The 19,731-nt window shown below is 40.7% G+C and overlaps 1 pseudogene; it reads right to left on the bottom strand.

Moving 5' to 3' along the window:
* Window positions 1–15,910, bottom strand: part of LOC101576287 — a 30,472-nt pseudogene extending 14,562 nt beyond the window's left edge.
* Window positions 15,911–19,731: the final 3,821 nt, after the last annotated feature.

Below are 19,731 nucleotides of genomic sequence, written 5' to 3'. Positions count from 1 at the left end.
GAGAAATAAATATGAATGAGACAGTTTCACAGCTGATTAATAAGACAGTTTTGATAGTCAATGCACTGTACATTGTTATCTTCTTAGTGGTTATCCATAATATAAGAAGCAGACAGGATATTCTGTCCAAACACTCTTAGTACACCTCTTTCTTCTCATTGAGTTAAGGGAAAGTAGTTGTAAATTTATCCTAACTATTTTGTATATATAAATACAAAATGATCTTTCCTTTGTATCTTTTTTGAAATTTTATTTTAATTTTTATTTTTTTGTCCCTTCAGAGGTGAATATTCTATTGGCATCTAAATACTATAGGTGTTTGAATTTAACTAAACAATCTAACACTGTCTAGCAGTCTATAATATTAGTGGGTTGTCCTCAGAAGTTATTGATTTGAGCCTTTTACAGCTCATCATATTAATATGGATTTACTTTATGTACCTCGTTTTTATACTTTTCTGCTGGATGGTTAAGACTAAGATATAGCAAGACCTATATACCAACAAATGTAACTTTTGTATCTGATAAGGTCAGTCAAGTACTCTTAGTTTTTATCCTGTAGCCCTGTACTGCCTTTTGTACATCCTTTTGTCAGTGTCTGACATGTGGATGAGTCATGGCCATTGCTTGACCAATTTGCTCTCTGTGAAAGCTTGAGAAAATGTTTTTTCTCTCCATATGACTCTCCCCAGGCCCACTTTACATCATCAAACACATTTCTCTGTGGCTCCATAATCTTGATCAGAAAATTTGGAGCACAACTGAGTTACATGTTGCTACAGTACAGGTTCTCCTGTGTCCCGAGTCTTCACTGACCTTGAAAGGCTAGGGCCAAAATGTTGGCTGACCTTGCAGCCCTTCCTGAGAAAGATTTTTAAAAACATGGAATATTTTAATGAAATTGTGAGAGAGTATATCAAATCCTGGGTAGAACTCAAATATGGCTATTTTTATTGAAAATTTGGTATGCAATTTGTCACCCAAAATGGAAGTGTTATTGAGGCTTTTTTGCTTGTGGTACGTCTTTGACAAGTCATCTGAATTTTCTAAGTCCCTATTTTCTCATGGGTAAAACAAAGGCACTAATTTAAATAGCTTCTTAGAATAAGCTTTATTTTTTGTTTAAAAGTTTCAGCAAATGATGTGAAAGTGTACCACTTAAATATGTATATAGCACTGTCATGATACAGGTTATCTTTCTGTTGATCCAATATTTGTCTCTTGACCTGAAATGTGTGCTGTGAGCTATTCCCTGCAGGAGGATCCCTTAGGAACAAAGAAGTACTAACTTCGGCTAAAACATCCTTATATACATGCTGGGGTATATTTTTTCCAAATAACAGCAAACCACTGCTTGAAACATAAAGCACTGTCTTTATTCCAGGGGCCCAGAATGTGTTGTGATCACCTCGAAAGTGAATTTTTCCAGGTAAAGAAAACAGTGAGGTACCGTCATTATATACAGCATGACAGTCAGCTATTGTACTCAAAAAATATTAGGAATAAGGTGAATTAATATGCATTAAACATATGTAATTACAATATTATTTGACTTAATATATGCTTCAGAATGGGAAGGCTGGAGAGGTGGGGCTGGGGCTGTGGAGTCGCAGATCAGTCTTCAACATGAGGAGGGGCTTTCTTTCTTTCTTTCTTTTTTTGCACTGTATATATTTATCTCTATATGTTATTGCATATCTATTTTCAAAGCTCAAAATTGTTTTAAAAATGAGAAAAATCAAAAAGGAACACTAGAAGACAAAGAGAGAAGAATAGATACAGACAGAGAGAGACAGAGACAGAGACAGAGAGACAGAGAGAGAGAGAGACAGTGACAGAGACAGCGACAGAGACAGAGACAGAGACAGAGTAATTGGGACTACTGTATATACAAATGCACTGCCCAATCCAGAGCAATTTTGGAAGTGGAAAGGAACATTTATCATACAGCCATCACCCTGTGTTCATGCGGGTGGGCTCTGGGGCCCCTTGTGTGTACCAAAGCCTACAGGTGCTTAAGTCTCTTATATAAATTAGTGTGATGGTATGTCTTTAATAGTCTACACACATCCTCCTGTATTCTCAAATCATCACTAACCTACTGACCACCTAGTGTGAATGGAAGTACTTTGTAAATAGTTGCATCCAATATTGCCTAGAAAGTACTGACCCAAAAAGACCCTGTTTTTTGGTAAAGACGATTGTAAGAGTACTTTTTTATCTGCAGTTGGTTAAATCCAAGGAGGCAGAAATCATGGGTACAGAGGGGATTAGTGTAATTTCATCAGAATGAGAGAGTTGTGTGTGTGTGTTGGGAGGGGTCAGACTGTCATTTAAGCTTTGTCATTTGGAAAGATAAAGGGCAGCGTGAACAGAAAAATCATGACAAAAGCTGAAGCATTTCCTTCTCTCCAGCCTCACCACTGGAATGAGGGTGTGAACGTGGCCATTCTGCTCTCTGGCCACACTCTGCATCTCTTGTTCACTCTCTGACCATATAGGATATTTTGCCTGGAGTTCAGAGATATAAAAGTGTACTTTTGTCCACAGAATACAATTTTTCTCTAGAATAACCCACTAAATTTTCACACCAGTTTGTTCAAACAAAGTAAAAGATAGGTGATTCTCAGCTCACCTTAGCTTTTCTCAGAATTCTCTTGGGCCGAAGACCACAGAGCAGATATGCACTACAGCTAAGCAGGTAAGGGCAAAATGTTGTAGCTAAAAGCAGAGATAATAATGTTCTCAAGATATATCCTATCACAAACACAAAGCCCTTCCAGAATAGGTCTACCTAGTGACTTTACCTGAAAGTCTCTCAGCATCAGTGGTGAGCTGTTTCTATAAAACTGGACCTTGTCAGCTGTCTTACTCATGAACTTGTCTCCTTCCCAGTGTCTCAGCCTGAGAAGGTTCCAATGTGTGTGGGAGCTTTTACTACACATTTGTCTAGTTGGCTTGTCACAGAACTGCACAGCATCTCAGAACCCCGTGAGCACAATCTGACGCAGACATTTCTTTCTTCAGGTTTCCATAGCATTTATTACACTGGATTAAAAGTCTTGTAAATCTTGCTAACTAGGCTGCTAGATCTATGTTTCATATTCTCATTTTTCTTCTGGCCCAATTCTCTTCCTCAAAAAATATTGTATTAATTTATTGTATCCCTAAGAAGCAATGGTTCTGTATTCTATGGATCAGAGGTCTATTGAAACATTAAAATGGCCTCCCTCACTCCAATCCCAGCTCCTCAAGATATCATTTATAATTTTATGATCATCCCCACAAACATTTTTCTGAATAAATGCCGACATTAAAAATGACTAATATCAATATAAATATTCTCATTTACAAAGACAATTCATGGTGTAGCAGAATATCCCATAGTATGGCTTTCTCATAATATTTTCAAATGTCTTACATGAAATAACACATAGATATGTCTTCCTATTATTTGGTACAAAGCAAGTATTCAGTAATTTGCCAGTCCTGTTGCAGTCCAGAGGAGTTTATCTTTGTAATCTCTAAGAAAGTTGAAACTAGCAAGCAAATCCCAACCTATCACTTCCAGGGCAACACAGGGTATAAATAAAAAGACAAACACATATCTGTAATGGTGGGAGGAAATGAGTCAGAACAGTAACGAACCAGAACAAAGACCTCAAGCCAGGTTGAACCTCATGTCCACCTAGCAAGGTCCCACATTTCCCATCTTAGACCAGCCTCACCTGGAGGTTTCAACACCTCACCTCTTGAGATGGTTTACAGAGCCTCAACTTGCTCTATAAACATCTCTAGAAAACATAAGTTCCTTGGAAACTCACTTGAGTTCCCTTCCATCCTTCTCTAGGACAGAAGCTTTCTTTCCCCCAATAAATAACTTATGCTCTTAACCTCCACTGTTCCGAGAATTCATTCTTTGAATATTAGAGAGCACAAACTTGTCCTGATGTGGGGGAATGAAACTCCCAATCCGAAGGACACCTGGGATGAGGTACAGAATAGGGACTTTCCTGTAGAGGCTTAGAGTAATGACCCTTTGAGGCTTCTTAAGGTGGTTGACAACCACTTAGAATATCAATCCCTAGGGGGCTGGGGAGATAGCTCAGTTGAATAAGTGCATGCCTGGCAAGCACAAGGACCTGAGTTCAATCCCCAGCTCTGTAAAAAAAAAAGAATATCAATCCCTGATGTTTGTCCCTGGGGAGGTGGCTGCTGTGAGGGTTTTCTGGCATAGCAGAGAAACAGAAGTAGAAGGAATAAAGGCAGAGGGTCTTTATTGTCATAGAGGATACAGAGAGGACCTCAGACAGATAGGGGGATCCTCTGACCTGAGCAAAAGGGGAGCTAGGGTTATATGGACTTTTGTTAAGGGCAGAGTTTAAGGAGCAGTTCACTGACATGGAAGGAGCTGATTGGGGTCTCCCTTGTGGTGTGGGAAAGGTAAAAGGAAGTTGTATTCAGGGGTGCAGTGGGGGCAAAAGAGGAGGTGGTCTCTGGGAAGATAAGCTGCTGTTTTGGGAATTTAGCTATGTTGAATCAGGACCATAATAATTTAACAGTTTGTACTCAGGGTAGAACTTATCATTCCCATCTTTCAGTTGTCATAGGAGCAATGACTCTCTTAAACTGCTTCCTGCTGAACTGGGGCATCATTTCAGGGGTGGGGAGGGTTGACAGAATGACAGTCCCCACCCATATAGAAGCTAGTGCCAGGTGTTTCAGCCTGGATGAGAAGTTCATCCTTAATTGAAGGCTTGCATCTGAGATTGAAGAAACCTTGAACAAAGTTTTAAAAGGCAGCAGGCTATAAGTAGACATGTCATTATAATTAGAGAACCATGAAGGGGAAGTAGCAAGGGGGCTCATGAGCTGAATGTGTCATTCCACCATGACCAAGGCAAAGGGGAAGAATGTCACTTTCTCAGTTCTTGGCATTTGTGTGCTAGCCAATATGAGATTCAACAGGCTCAGGAAAGTGGGTGTCCTCAGAAGTGCCCTGAGTCTAATTAGAGCCAAGGGAAGGAGCTGCGGATAAGGCAGATACAACTGTAGGATAAGTTTGGTGAAGTGGGCCTTTAAAAGCACATTTGCCTCTGACTCTACATCTACTGACTATGGTATATCTTGTGCTTTTTTGAGTGTTTGTGTTTTTGAGCTACCATCTATGAACTGTGTGTCAGAAGAGGTGTGACTGTATTGTTGTTAACCTTGAGATCTTGAACAAAATGAAGGAGCTACTATGCTTAAGTATAGGAAGAATGGGCATGTTGTACGGCAAGTGCACAGTTCTAAGAAAACCACTGGTAAGGAGACAGTGAATTACAGGCTTCAGTCTCCATTGGTGTTTAGAGGCCACTGATGTTGATGAATGCAGGGAAAGGCTGGGTGATCCCTGAGGCAAATTAGTACCGGGGTAACATGGGTGGCATGAGTAGGTACTGGAAGTGTCCCAGAGTATGGGGTGGACAAGGGAAAAGGGAAGAGGGAAGAAGGAGCTAGTGATGCACTGAGGTTATGTTTGTAGGATGAGCACTGTGGCGAGAAAGGTGAAAGAGAAGTGGGACTTTTGGAGGCGATCTCTTCCTGTGACAGGTGTGAGGCAGATTGGGATCACAAAGAAATTATGAATGAAAAATAGTGTCTAGAGTCGGCAGAGAATGGTTCCTGTCTAAAGGAGTCATCAACTCACACTATGGAGACTGTAGATCTAGTAGAGTGACCCAAAGACTCAGGAAGAACACCATGTGTTGTCCCTGTGTCAACAAGAATAGAGTGTCTTACCTGACATGTCCCGCAAGACAAAGATACCTTGGTGGGGGCATGGGTTCCAAGCCCCATCAATCCTTTTCAGAAGTGAGACTGAGTAGGACAACTATCAGTGGATCCAGCTGTAGCGAGTCCTCCTGGGGAGGCAGGGAATTGGTTGACTTACCTGCTCTGTGGTGGACAGCACGGTCACATTTCCAGTAACCCTTGTGATTGCAGATGGGACAAGGTTTCAGTGGTGACAGCTTGTTGGGGCTGGCTCATGTCCAGTGTCCTTCTTCACTGTGCTTGAAACAAGGTTCAAAAGGACCTCAGATGGCAGCATTTTGTTTAGGTTTAACATCGCCTTGCCTAGGTCCTGCTTTGATGGGAGCCCTGAGTGCTGCAGCCAAAACCTGGCACTTGTGTACGGTTAATTTTTGTCTCTATTATTGAAGACACAGAAAGTCAGATGAAGCAAGGCTTGATGTGGGGCTTGAGGACCGAGATCTGTCTTTTTAATCTTGGCATGAATGTCAGGAGCAGATGGGGAAACAAAGTGAGAGTTAACAAGGTGAGAAAGAAACTCAGCAGGGTTTTTTTCTTTTTTAAAAAAAAATCAGGACACTGAGTAAATTTGCAGAGCTTTTGATAATTGGCTTTGTGGGAAATCTTTCTGAGACCTGTCAACCATGGTTCAGGAAGACTGTACGTAGTTTTATGTATCTTACGGCTATACTTTTCTGCTGGATGTTTAAGATCAAGTTGAAGTGAGATGTGTTAATTAAAATTAAGTATTTGCTATCTATTAAGACCAATTAATCTCAGGACATAAGTTGAGATCAAGTATAGTGTTTCTCTAGGATGAAAATATTGGTTATCCTCTTAGCCCATCTATCTTTCTTATTTTTGGTCTCTAAATTTCAGTTGTTGAACATCTAGAAGAAAATGATTACATTGTAGTGGGAGCACAACACTTATTAAAATTTTATCTAAGTATTAAGTACCTTAAAATATAAGGTGTAGGGTCCAGGGAGATGGCTCAGTGGAATAAGTGCTTCCCTGGCAAGCACAAAGGCCTGAGTTCAATCCCCAGTTCCACCAGAAAAAAAAGAAAGAAAGAAAAGAAATATAAGGTGTAACTAGAGAACTGTTACTTCTTACCAAACTACTGGATATTCTAGTAGTAAATCTCTGAAGAATATTAAAAGTCAACAGTTATATAGTTTTGCAAAGAAGATTTGAATCAACACTGGTAGTATAGCACATACGTCATGATGAAGTCTCCATTGTGGCTCAGCATCTCTAAAAGTAATGGTACGTGTGCAGCATACACATCACATGTTTCTGTTAGAAAATGATCATTTAACTGATGACCTCATGCTGGCTTGACATGAACTTCTGGTTACAAACACCTGGAACATAAGAGAAAAGCATATGTTCAAATCTGAAAGAAAATGTCACCATCAGTTCTATATTGTACAATACTGTATATTTGAAACGTATGAATACATTTAATACTCCATAATATTAGCAGTAACCAATCTAGGAATGTAGGGTTTAATCCCTTTTTAGCTTTTGTGGACATTGGGTATTATTTTGAACAAAATGGCTTCGCATGTCCCAGTAACTTACCGTGCACACAGGAACTGACAGATCTTGGAGACTGTCTTTTGCTTGAGCCTTTGGAAAACAGTGAGCATTCTCTAGGTTCTCTCTCTCTCTCTCTCTCTCTCTCTCTCTCTCTCTCTCTCTCTCTCTCTCTCTCTCTCTCTCTCTCTCTCTCTCTCTTTCAAACCAGGGATTGAACTCAGGCTCTTGCGCTTGCCAGGTAAGTATTTATTCTACTGAGCTATCTCCCTGGCCCCTGAGTTCTCTAGTTTGTAAGACAGCCATCAGCTGGGTAGCTGTGGACAAAGGTGAATTGGCATCAAAAGTCTAACAGGCTTTTTTCCTACATTGGCAGTTATAAATTTATTCCTGCAGGTTCCTCCGGCTTTTGAAGCTTGCAGCAGATATCTGGGGCCAACTGACAGAGAATGAACTGGAAATAAGAGATCCTTTTTTCCCTGATTGAGGCTCAGGCTGGGCAAGGGTGTGGAAGCCACAGACTCAGAATTCTTCTTGTGGTGAAAAAGGGGGCCACCTACCGAGGTGGGCCAGGGAGCGGGAGTAGCCAGCTTGGCTGGGACAGCGGGACAGCCAAGGGCAGCAGCAGCGCTGGGCATGCCCACCCGGGGAAGAATGCTTCATTAGCTGTTACCAGGTTGTGCTTTGTCCCAAAATGAGAAGCTTGAAGGACTAAGAGACAAAGACTGTAGGTGCAGGTTGGCAGGAGAGGGTGCAGCAGGACCAGGAGAAGGAAGAAGGGGGACCGGAAGGAGAGGAGCCGGAAGTTACAGCAGCAGCACCACAGGGCGGTGCAACTGAGCTGACAGAGAAAAGAGGACCCCAGCGGGTTGCTGGTGTGGGGAGGGGTGAAAGCGGGAGGAGGAACATCCTGAGGAGGGTCGAACAACGGAGGTCAGCAGTGTGCGAGGAGCCAAAGTATTCAGGTCACTCCATATGTTTGAAGGGGTGAGGGCATGTCCTGAGAACAATACAGGGTTTTAAGGGATTCTGGCCATCTGCCACTGTAGAAATTTTAAGGAGTCAAGAATTCCCTGTTGAGGCCATTGGTTGCCATGACATTAAAAGATTGACCTTTTGGGTTTTACTATCCCCTGGAGGCCAAGGAAACCAAGATTATGGACTAGGCACCCCAGTGTTGTGTCTTTTAGAGGGCACCAAGGAATATTTCCCATAGTGACCGTTGAATTTGAGGGGAGCCAAGAGTTTCACACACTAAGAGCTTCTACTCTCCAGAGTATGAAGGGTAGGGGCCCTACACTTGCTTCCCAGCTTCATGGGGGGACATGGAGGGAGGAGAAGTGCCCTGCCTAAGGGCCTGCGGGCAGAAGCCCTGCCCAAGGAAAGTGAGGGCATCTTCCAAAGGACGCAGTGGACTTCCTGACATGGGTCCATGATTTCTAAGACTGAGACTGAGAAACTGAGTCAAGAAACCCTGAGAACTGAGAAATGGCTCACCTGTGAGAAATGAGGTAGATCGCTGTTGGATGCAGGCAAGTAGCAGCAAATAGGCAGATCCCCAAAGAGGGGAGATTGACCCATAGACAGGGGCTCAGAACTGGTTTTTGACCCCCAGGACCCACACAGCTTGCCTGATTCACACGACCAAAATGTGAGCGTTTTAGTACAGCAGAGAAGCAGACATAAAAGGAAAAAGTGGGGGAGGGCTTTCATTGCCTCCGAGGTCACTAAGGGGACTCAGGGAGAGAGGGGCACCTTCTGACCTGAGGCAGAGGGGACTGGGGTTACATGGACTTGCTGAGGGCAGAGTGTGAGGAATGGGTTAAGAGACATGGAAGGAGCTGATTGGAGTCTCCCTTGTGGCATGGAAAAAGTAAAAGGAAGTTGTATTCAGGACTGAAGAGGTGGCCTATGGGAAGATAAGCTGTTGTTTTGGGGATTTAGCCATGTTGAATCAGGGTCGTAATATTTTAACAGTTTATACTCAAGCCAGAACCTATCAGCTTCATTTGTTTACTCTCCTTTTGTCTTGAGGTCTGGCCTCTAGCAGGAGTGTCTGTGTCTCCCACAGTTGCAAGAGATCTTGTCTTCTGTATTGTCTTTTTGGGGCTTAGCTCTGTCTAACTGCCTGTAATATTTCTGTCAAACTCAGCTGCCTACAACAGGTCCCAAGTATCTTTCAGCTTGGGAGTTTCTCTCCCCTATATCAGCCCTATATAAACAAAAGTTCTCTGACTGTTCTTTACTTAGAGGTGGGGTTTTGCAATCTTTTCTTTGAATCTGTGCAAGACTATGATGTGTTCCACCCATTGAAATGCCTAAGTGAAAGTAGTACTGTTTGATTTCAGAAAAGGCCATTGAGCTCCTTGTTCTTCCCAGAAAGCTTGCTCTGGAGCAAGTCAGGAACTAAGTATGACTACTGCTTTCTCAACCAGACTCAAAGCAAAGAACATTATACACTTGTCACGTGAGAAGAGACCAAGTATTTGGTAGTAGAAAGAAATTTTAAAAAGAAGATTTAAAAAAAAAACAACCCACAATATGTTAATAATGTTGCCTATGGTTGTTGAACCATGCATCATGTTTAGCTTTTAATATTATATTGAACTAGCTAAAACACTTTTTTGGGCACGTACGTTGTCATTATTATAAGTATTTTTCCTCTGCATGAAAGAGAAGTGGGATAAAACTCAGGGAACCCTTTATCGCTTGGCAAGGGAGGGCTGAGGATATGATAGAAGCCTCTTGAGTTAGCAAGCCGGGTGTGGGATTTTTGTCCGGTTGCACTTGAGTCTACATGGATGGCTTGGTGTGGTAACTACAGCTGAGGAAGACTTGGCGTGGGCATGAAAAACGAAATAAGAAATTTGTGGTTAACCAGGGGCAGGAAGATGGAAGTCAGTCTGGGGGCGGCACTGTCTTGGATCCCCGCACAGCGCTGACTCCCTGTGACAAAGGGAGTGACGATAACCTGGGGTCCACCGCATGGGCATAGATCCATCAGTTGTTATCAATACACAACAAACTAATCAGCAGAGGAAAATGTTTATATTATTCTAGATTAATTTAAACATTAATATTATATTTTTATTTTAAAATATTTCCTGTACTTTTCTTTCACTATTTAGTTATTAGCTAAAAGAAAAAAAAGGATAAAATTTACCAGTGTGGAAATAAAACTAAATTTATTATTTCTACCAAAAACATAGGAAGAGTAAAGTGATACAGGGAAAACAAACTTGGAAAACAAACTTCCAACCTGAAGACACCTGGGCAGAGTTCTCTAAAACCAAAGAATGAAGTTTAGGGACAATGGAGGTTAAGAGCAGAAGCTATTTGTTGGGGGAAAGGAAGCTCCTGTTGTAGAGAGGAACAGAAGGGAGCCTGAGTATGTGCCAAGGTACCTGTGCTTTCTAGGGAGAGTTATAGAGGAAAACCGCAAAGTGAGGCAGTCGTAAGGGGAGAAATATTCCGGGAACACGCTAGGTGGGCATGAGGTTGTTGTAGGCAGCTGAATTAGATACAAATATCATAGCCAGTCAGAAAGGCCAGGCCTCAAGGAGACAATATGGAAGACAGGGTGACTTTACAACTTGAAAGAGAAAGAACTGTTGTGGGCCAGACTTCAAGACAAAAAGAGTAAACAAATCCAGCCACATACCTCCTTAGGAATGAGAATCAGAGATTGATATTCTAAATAGGTGTCAATCACCTTGAAAGAGCCAGAAAGAGTCACTGACCTAACCCCCAACAGGAAGAGACCCTGTTCCATGTTCATGCCTGCTCCCTGTGTGACTCGCTTCCCCATTTGATTCCAATTTAACCAACTTTACCTGAGCAATTGTGCTTGGAACCTTATTGGTTGACCATAGTTTTGTCCCACCTCATGCCCAGCTATGTGAGTTCCCATGTTTGCCACCTTAGACTCACCCCTCATCACATGGCTTTACTCTATAAAATGTCCTGGAAGAGACAGCTTCCTGGGCAAGCCGCTCTGGTCCCCATTCTGTCCCTCTCTCGGACAGAAGTTTTCTTTTTCACAATAAATATATTCTGCCCTTTACCTCCATTGTCCCTAAAATTCATTCTTTGGTTTCAAAGAGCATGAACTCCGCCCAGATATCTTTTAGGTTGGGAGTTTCAGTCCCCTATATCAAGGTAGGATGAAACTATGGTCACCCAGTAAGATTACAAGCACAGTCGCTCAGGTAGAATTGATTAAATCAGAATCAAATGGTGACACAAGTCATGATAGCAAGCTGGCATGAATACAGAACCGGGGCTCTTACTGCAGGGGATGTGTAAGTGACTTTTTCTGGCTTTTTGAAGGTGACTGATACCCATTTAGAATACCAACCCCTCTGTCTATTCCTAGGGCTGTATGTGGCTCTACTTGTTGATCTTGAGGTCTGGCCCACTGCATAACTATCTCTCCCAGAGCTGCTAGGTAGCTCGTCTTCCATACGGGCTCCTTTCAGAGCCCAGCCCTATCTGATTGTCTATGATAGTTCTATCTAACTCCGCTGCCTACAAAAAAGGTATTGAAATATTAACTTCTTTGTGGGCCTATTTGTCCAGTAAAGTATTTTTAGCTGAATGAGGGTTTGTTGACTTTAAACGGTATAATAAAGGAAGGTGTCTTATCACATATTAGACTTAAAATATGGTGAATAATGGATAGCATACAAATTAAATCAAGGTAAACTTATAAGGATTAGATGTTTACTCTATAAATTGCCATGTTGTGTCTTCTAAAATTGCTTACTGTTGTACACTAATATGTGAACACATACTAATGTATACAAATACAAACGTTTTTCTTAATCTAATTATAATCTTTTTTTTTTTTTTTTCAGAACCAGGAACTGAACTCAGGCCCTTGCACTTGCCAGGCAAGCACTTATTCTACTGAGCTATCTCCCCGGCCCCTCTAATTATAATCTGTAATGTTTAAGATGGGTTTCTGCCTATACGAAAATCTACCTGGTCATCATGGTGGTGACTCAGTATGGCAGGAGCTCAAGAAATATAGCACATGGCCCACTTTCCCTTTGTTGTCCCCTCCAAAGGGGGACTTCCTCATCCTTTCTCACACACACCAGTATCCTCCCAGTCAGCTCCTGACACCTCACTCTGCTAGTCCCAGTCACTTCTGGGATGTCGCTCTGCCCACCACCCGGCTGCACCCCAGCCTGAGCTAATGAAAACCCAGGCTTTCTTTGTCTCAGCTCAGAGGTCGCTTGCTTCTCTTTGAGCAGCCCTCCCTCCCACACTGAGCAATAAAGGCTGCTCTCATCTCTCTCCTGTCTTTCATTTATACCAAAGGAAAAACCTTGCATTTCGTATTTTTTTCTTCAGAAATAATTTGTTTTATATTATGATATAATTCTAATGCAATGATTTTATGAATAATGTTCTAAAGTTATGACTATTAATATTATACATACAAGCCAGTGGAAAATGGTGTTACTACCTTAGATATTTTATGTAAAATGTTTAGCACTTTTATGTTAAAACAAGAATGTAAGATTAATTTAAGAAAATAAAATAATATTTTCACTTTATCTTTCCAAACATAAAAAGTGGAAAGTCCTTTGTAGAAATTGTTCTTTTATTTTTTAGCTTCTGGTTTTACTCTTGGCTCTGTTATTATTACAGTGTCTCATTATAGCTTCAAACATTAGAAAAATTGGGAAGAAAGTTTTGAAATAATTTGTAGACCAGACAATTTCCAAATTTATATAGTATGTTAGTATGCGAGAATAAGTAGAATTCTAGGAGTCTATAATCTCAACAAGTTTTGATTGATTGAGTAACTGATTAAAATTGATAATTTGACAAATGAGTTCCCAATCTTAGACCTGAGGGCAGATGCAAATACAGTGGCTCCTCAGTTCACAGACTTAATTTATTTCATGATGTTGGGAAAGATGTCCACATTTGCGTTTGTTGCCCAATACGGAGCTCACAAAAAACCTCAAAATTTTGTCAAACACTTTTGTTGGTGAACTAAATTTTTTTTTCAAGAAAAAGTGTTTATGAATTGAGGTACCATTGCAAATTTATTTTACTTTTGTATGTATTTGGTGCAGATTCTCACTAAGCTCAGACTCGTAGTGATCCTCCTGAATTTTATCCTCCCCAAAGCTGGGATTGCAAGCATGCACCACCATACCCAGTTTCCGTGGCAGGCACTGCATGTGGTTCTGGGGATCAAATCTAGGTCCTTGTGCTTTCTAGGCAAGTGCCTAGACTGCTGTGCCCTTTATTTGATTTTTAAAAGCATAAGACAATTTTTCTCACTTCCTTTAGGAAAAAAGAAGCCTTGTCATTATCTTAATTGTGTTTTTAAAATTTTCTTTAACTAATAAATGTTCATGATACTTTACAAATATATTCAACTTGAGGCATTAGCACAAGTACGTGTCACAACTTCATCCTTTTCATCCCCTACCCTCTCTCTTACATCTTTAGGCCCTGTGTCACCTTGTCATCTTCAAAAGTCTGTCTTTCTGTTACATGTCATTTTTTTGTTATTTTTCTCTTTAAATTATGTAGACTTTGGGTTCTTCATATGAGAGACACTGTGTAATATCTAACCTTTGTGTTTGATTTATTTCAGTTGACATAACAGATTCATCCTAAATCTCAACATTCATTACCTTTGAATTTCACCTTCAGTAAAGAGGTTTTTTTTTTTTTTTTTTTTTTTTTTTTTGTTGTTGTTAATCTGTTTCACTCTCTACTTTGGGTGGATTACTTATTATAGATAATTCCTTTATTTCCTGATTGGAGGAAGCATAGCACAGTGGGAATTGAACTCAGGCCCTTGCACTTGCCAAAAAATAAAAAATTCTTTTTATTTGAAATAAAAAGAATAAGCACAGTGCTCTTTACAGAACACAAGCACAATGGATACTAATCAAAAATAAAAGTATGTGTGATCTGATTATACAAAATCACTTACTTAGTGACTGATAACTCTGGCAATAGGTTGCAAATTATTCAATGACTGAGGTGTTAGTGACTAGATTGGAAGTAGGACCTGTATGTCGGCATAACAGTTTCACGGAACATGCCTCCGTGAGCATCCTGCTTCTCGCGGAGGGAGCAGACCTCAGGGATGGGGGAACTGGCCCTCAGGAGAGCGCAGCGTGCACTGCACAGGATGCAATGTTTATTTGCATCCTAAGTAGACTCAGTTCAAGCACTCGGGTTTCTCAATGAACTATGAAGGAAGGCAGAATGCTTGGAAGGAGTGGAAGACACAGTAAAGGTGGAGTTTAGAACACGGTGTCACTGACCAAACTGAAGGACAGCTTGGAGCACAAAAATGATTTGCTTCCAGTGAAAAGTCCCCTCTCTTAAAGCCCATACAATGAGGGCCCTTGGCTGCCGGTGTCACAAGCATCTTGTTTCCTTGCTGTACCAAAACTCTGCAAATAAGTGCATACACACATCCGTATCCACAGCAATATATCCCCTACCATTTATTACCTTCGTTCCTTTCTCTGATTCTACTATTAAAAATGGTCTAAATTTCTGCCCATGATTCATAAGGCATGACTTTTGGCATTTAAAATTTTGTATTTCAAAGACCAGTGGGTGCAAGACATTATAAAATATATGAGAGGGGCTAGCCAAATAGCTCAGCTGATTAAAGCACCTGCAAGCAGGCGCAGCGGCCAGGGGTTCAATCCCCAGGCCTGTCATGCCAGCCCCGCCCCCTGGGTGTGCTGAGACTGCAATTGAGACTGGGCATGGTGGCGCACACCTGTAATCCCAACTCTTGGGAGGCTGTAAACAGGCAGATCACTACGAGTCCGATCTAGTAGTGAGACCATGAACACCCTACAGGCCCTTCCCTAAAATACAAAATAAAAGTAAAAATAAAAAATAAAATTATGAGAGATGCAAGTTTTATGCTTATAATCTTTCAAGAATTCCTATAAGCTAAGAAAATAAAGCAAATATAAAACAGACAAAGTACATAAATTAAACATTGCACAAACAAGGAAATCTATACCATCAATAAATATAAAAGCATTGCTCTTGGGCTGGGGACATAGCTTAGTGGGAGAGTGCTTGTGTAGTGTGCACAAGGTTCTGGGCTCAAGCCGTGGCACCCCCCACCCCCGCCAACACAAACACACACATATCTTTTCTTGGGCCAAGGATATAGCTCTGCAGCGTAGGGTCTGCCTGACAAGGGTGAGTTTGTGAGCTTCACTCCTGATACAAAAATAAAAAACAAAAAAACCCTCTCATCAAATGATTGGAGAAATGCAAACCAAAGCAGCACTGAGCTCATTCATTAGTTGGGCAAGGGTACCTAAGAATGTCCTATCCAGTGTTATCGTGAATGTGAAGGGAAGTGTTATAAGTGATACTATTTACCTGTATGATGTTGTGCAGCCATCACCGCTGGATTTCCACCACTCTTTGTTGCAGCACACATTCTAGCCATTGAATCACTCCTCAAGCCCTCCTTCATCCAGCCTGCTGGAACTTCTAACTGACTTTCTGTCTGTATATCTTTGCCTGCAGTAGATACTTCTGCAGGTAAGCTCATACAGCGTTTGTCCTTTCCCCTTGACTTAGTTCACTTAGCATAAAGTGCGTTCATCTCGTAACATTATAAGAGCTTCGTTTTGTGGTCATAATATTCCTTTAGTGGATTATGTACCACATTGTTCCTCTCCATCTGTTGATGGGCAAACCTGCACTGTTTTTTTTCCATTGGATGTTGTGTACAATGTTACCAAAACATGGCTGCAAGCATAGGTAGGGCTTCTTTTCTGTCATTTCAAGTGTGAGCCTCTGAATGGAAGATGGAGTTATGTGGCAAGTCTGAGGCTGACTTTTTATTAGCTGTGTGGCACACGTATGGAGTACATGCAGTTCACAATCTCATCTTGGGGAGTGGTATAGGTATACATTACAGCTTGTTTCTTTTTCAAAACTCCCTGTCCCGCCCCACTCCTCCAATTCCCCTATTCTAATTTCCATTCTTGTAGATATTACTAATCTTAAACTCATGTTATAGCACATAGTGTTTACCTTCACTGAAATTAACAACAAACACTTCTTTATACATTTTATACATTTCTGAGAGCAATATATGGCAATTTATAAGCTATATTTAATTACTAATTGATATTTTCTGTTTTAGCAATGTATTTTTATAGCCATCCTGTGAGGTATAAAAATGATTCTTATTATACTTTTTTAATTTGTGGATTTAAAAAAAAATTATTTCTTCAGTACAGGGTCTCACTACTTGACTCAGACTTGTAGTGATCCTCCTGTCTCAGCCTCTCCAGTGCTGGGATTACAGGCATGTGCCACCAGTCTGGGTTTCAGTGGCTGACACTGCATGGGGCAAGCACAGCACGTGATACAGGGGATCAAACCCAGGCCCTTGCACTTGCCAGGCAGGCGCTTAGACTGCTGAGCTATCTCCCCAGCTCAGATTGAGTTGTTTTTAATGGCTAAAATTGTTGTGAAACTTTTCATGTTCTTATTGGCCATTTCTATATCTTCTTTGGAGCAATATCAATGTAAAACTTTTGTCTATTTTTTGTTTGTTTGTTTGTTTGTTTGTTTTTCGCAGAACCAGGAATTGAACTCAGGCCCTTGCACTTGCCAGGGAAGCGCTTATTCCACTGAGCCATCTCCCCGGCTCCCTTTGGTCTATTTTAAAATTAGATTGTCTGTGCATTGTTGAATTGAGGAATTCTTTATATTTCTGCATATTAAACTCACCGTATATATGATTTCTAAATTTTTCCCATTCTATAGGTTGTCTTTTCATTTTCTTGATGATTTTTTTAGGGTACAAAATGGTTAATTTTCATGAATTTTGATTTATCTATTTCTTGTTTGTGTTTTTGGTGGTATATTTAAGAATCTCCTGCCAAATCCAGCTTTGCAAAGTCTTATTTCTACATTTTCTTTTAAGAGTTCAAATTTAGTTCTTCTATCTAGGTCACTAATCTATTTTAATTAGTAGTTTTCACATGGTATTTGCTAAATGCTCAGCCTCATTCCTTTACATGTGAAAATTCAGTCTCCAAGCTACACTCATTTGGTAAAACGGCTGATTGGAATGACTTGACACCCTGACAGAAGTCAGTTGACCGGGGATAAATCAGCTTGTTTTTACACTGATCGTTTTATTCTAATAGTCTACGTGACTCTCTTTATGGCAGTGTTATATTATTTTGAGCACTGCTCCTTCCTAATGCGACCAGTGCTTTTTTCAATTGAGGTTATATCTTTGGTATAACAAAGATACCCCAGCCTGGCTAACTTACACAATAGAAATTTATTTCAGAATTCTGGCCATGGGGAAATTCAAGATCAAGGTGCCGGCGCTGCTGGGCTCTGCTGGAGCACAGTCGCTTCCAGGGGGACGGCGCGCCACCCTTGCCTGTGTCCTCGCGTAGTGAACAGGGTGAGGTAGGATTTCCTTCTCTGCTTGTCTGGCCTCTAATGTTATCACAAGGGTCTACGCTTATGAACTGATCTATGCCAAAGCACTTCCCAAAGGCCCTCCCTTCTTCTTCAAGTCGCACTATGGAAGTTTCAGGATAAACGCGAAGATCAGTGTGGGCGGGAGGCAGGGCATGAACGTACAATCTCTAGCAGTTCAGAAAGTGTGTCTTTCTGCTTTATCTTTCTTTTCCATTTAAGATTGTTTTCTTTTTAGAACCCCCTTTCACGCACACAGAGTTGAGGATTGAGTTTTGTATTTTTGCACCCCCTCCAAAAAAAAAATTGAAAATTTTTATACAATGCATGAAATCTGCACATTATTTAGATATTAATATCTTAGAAGTATTGCATTTCTATCTGTATGTCTTTCCACTTATTTCAGTCCTATTTTACTAGAGACCCCTGCAGTGACCTTTCGATCTTTAAATGCTTCTGTAAATGAATTCCTGTATTATGTTTTTTCTGCTTTGACCTATATATTCCTGTAAACTGTGCATTATATTCCTATAAAGTAGGTATTACAGGAGGGCAAAACCTATGTGCACTGGCGTAGCTCGACGTAGCTGAATGTATCTCTCAGTATCAATGGCTTTTTAATAACATTTTTGAGTTGTCTATAATAAGTCATCAGGTTATCTGCACAAAGGGAAATGTGTCTGTTGTTCTTTCCAGTTCTGGCTCCCTGCTCTCGTCTAATCATTCTGGGCAGAGTTACCTGTCTAGCATTCCGTGGCGCCGAGGAGAGCAGGCATCCTTGTCTTCTTCCTGATCTTGAAGGAGAAGCTTTCAGGCTTTGCACACTCAGTTTGGTGGTAGCGGTAAGGTTTTCATAAATGCTTTTCTTATGCTGTGATTTGAATGGGCAATAGTAATTATTTTGACTTTTAGAAATTTATTTGGAAATATCAACAATATTAAAAATAAAATGAGACCAAGGAGATGGCTCAGTAGAATAAGCGCTTTCCTGGCAAGTGCAAGGGCCTGAGTTTAATCCCCGGTTCCACCAAAAATAAAAAAAATAAAATAAAATGAGATAAAATGACATTGGCATTTCTAATTGCATAAGATATATACAGAGACAATGGGATCACTGTCCTGGATGAATTCCACAGTATCTATGTGACAAAGCTTGGGGGAAGGGACTATCAAAAGTTGATAGCAAACTGACCACTAAAGGGACTATCAAAAGCTGATAGCAAATTGACCACAAAGAGCAGAAGTTTGACCAGATTATGATTTATCTACATTGTGGAGTACACTATCGTAACTAAAACAATGTTATATGTATACACATAGAGCTCGAGGAATGTGCAGTGTTTTAAGGTGGAAAAAATATTTCACACAAATTTATATCTATTTTTAATTTTATTTTAATTTTGTATTTGGCACAAGGTCTCACTACACAGCTCTGACTTGTGATCCTCTTGTTTTCAGCTTCCCCAGTGCTGGGATTACAGGCATGCACCTCCATTCTGGGAATCGGTGGCTGGCTCAGCACACCTGGGTGTGGGGCCTGTGGGGCATTTGGTTCCAGATTTGAACACTAGTCCCTGTGCTTGCCTAAGCAGGCTATATCCTTTCTTTTTCTTTTTTGGCGGAACCAGGAATTGAACTCAGGCCCTTGGGCTTGCCAGGCATTTTTTAACAAAAACATTTAAATTTGTGTGTGCATTTGTGTCTTTTTATGAATGCTTGTAGCATATGAAGAAGGACACATACTATGTGGCTACAATTAATTACGTAGAACATAGGTAAAAGTCCTTTGGTGATCTCTAGCTTTAGAAGACCATCCTGAATTAGGACAAATAAGTTGTATGTTATAATTAATATTTCCTAGAAATTCGTGGATAAATATGTAAAAAAGCCATAATGCACGAGTGATAAATATTTTAAGGA

Source organism: Octodon degus, unplaced genomic scaffold, assembly GCF_000260255.1.
Source record: "Octodon degus isolate 3935 unplaced genomic scaffold, OctDeg1.0 scaffold00135, whole genome shotgun sequence".
Taxonomy (NCBI): Eukaryota; Metazoa; Chordata; class Mammalia; order Rodentia; family Octodontidae; genus Octodon; species Octodon degus.
The sequence above is the reverse complement of the archived record's forward strand: the minus strand, read 5'-3'. Positions and strand labels throughout refer to the sequence as shown.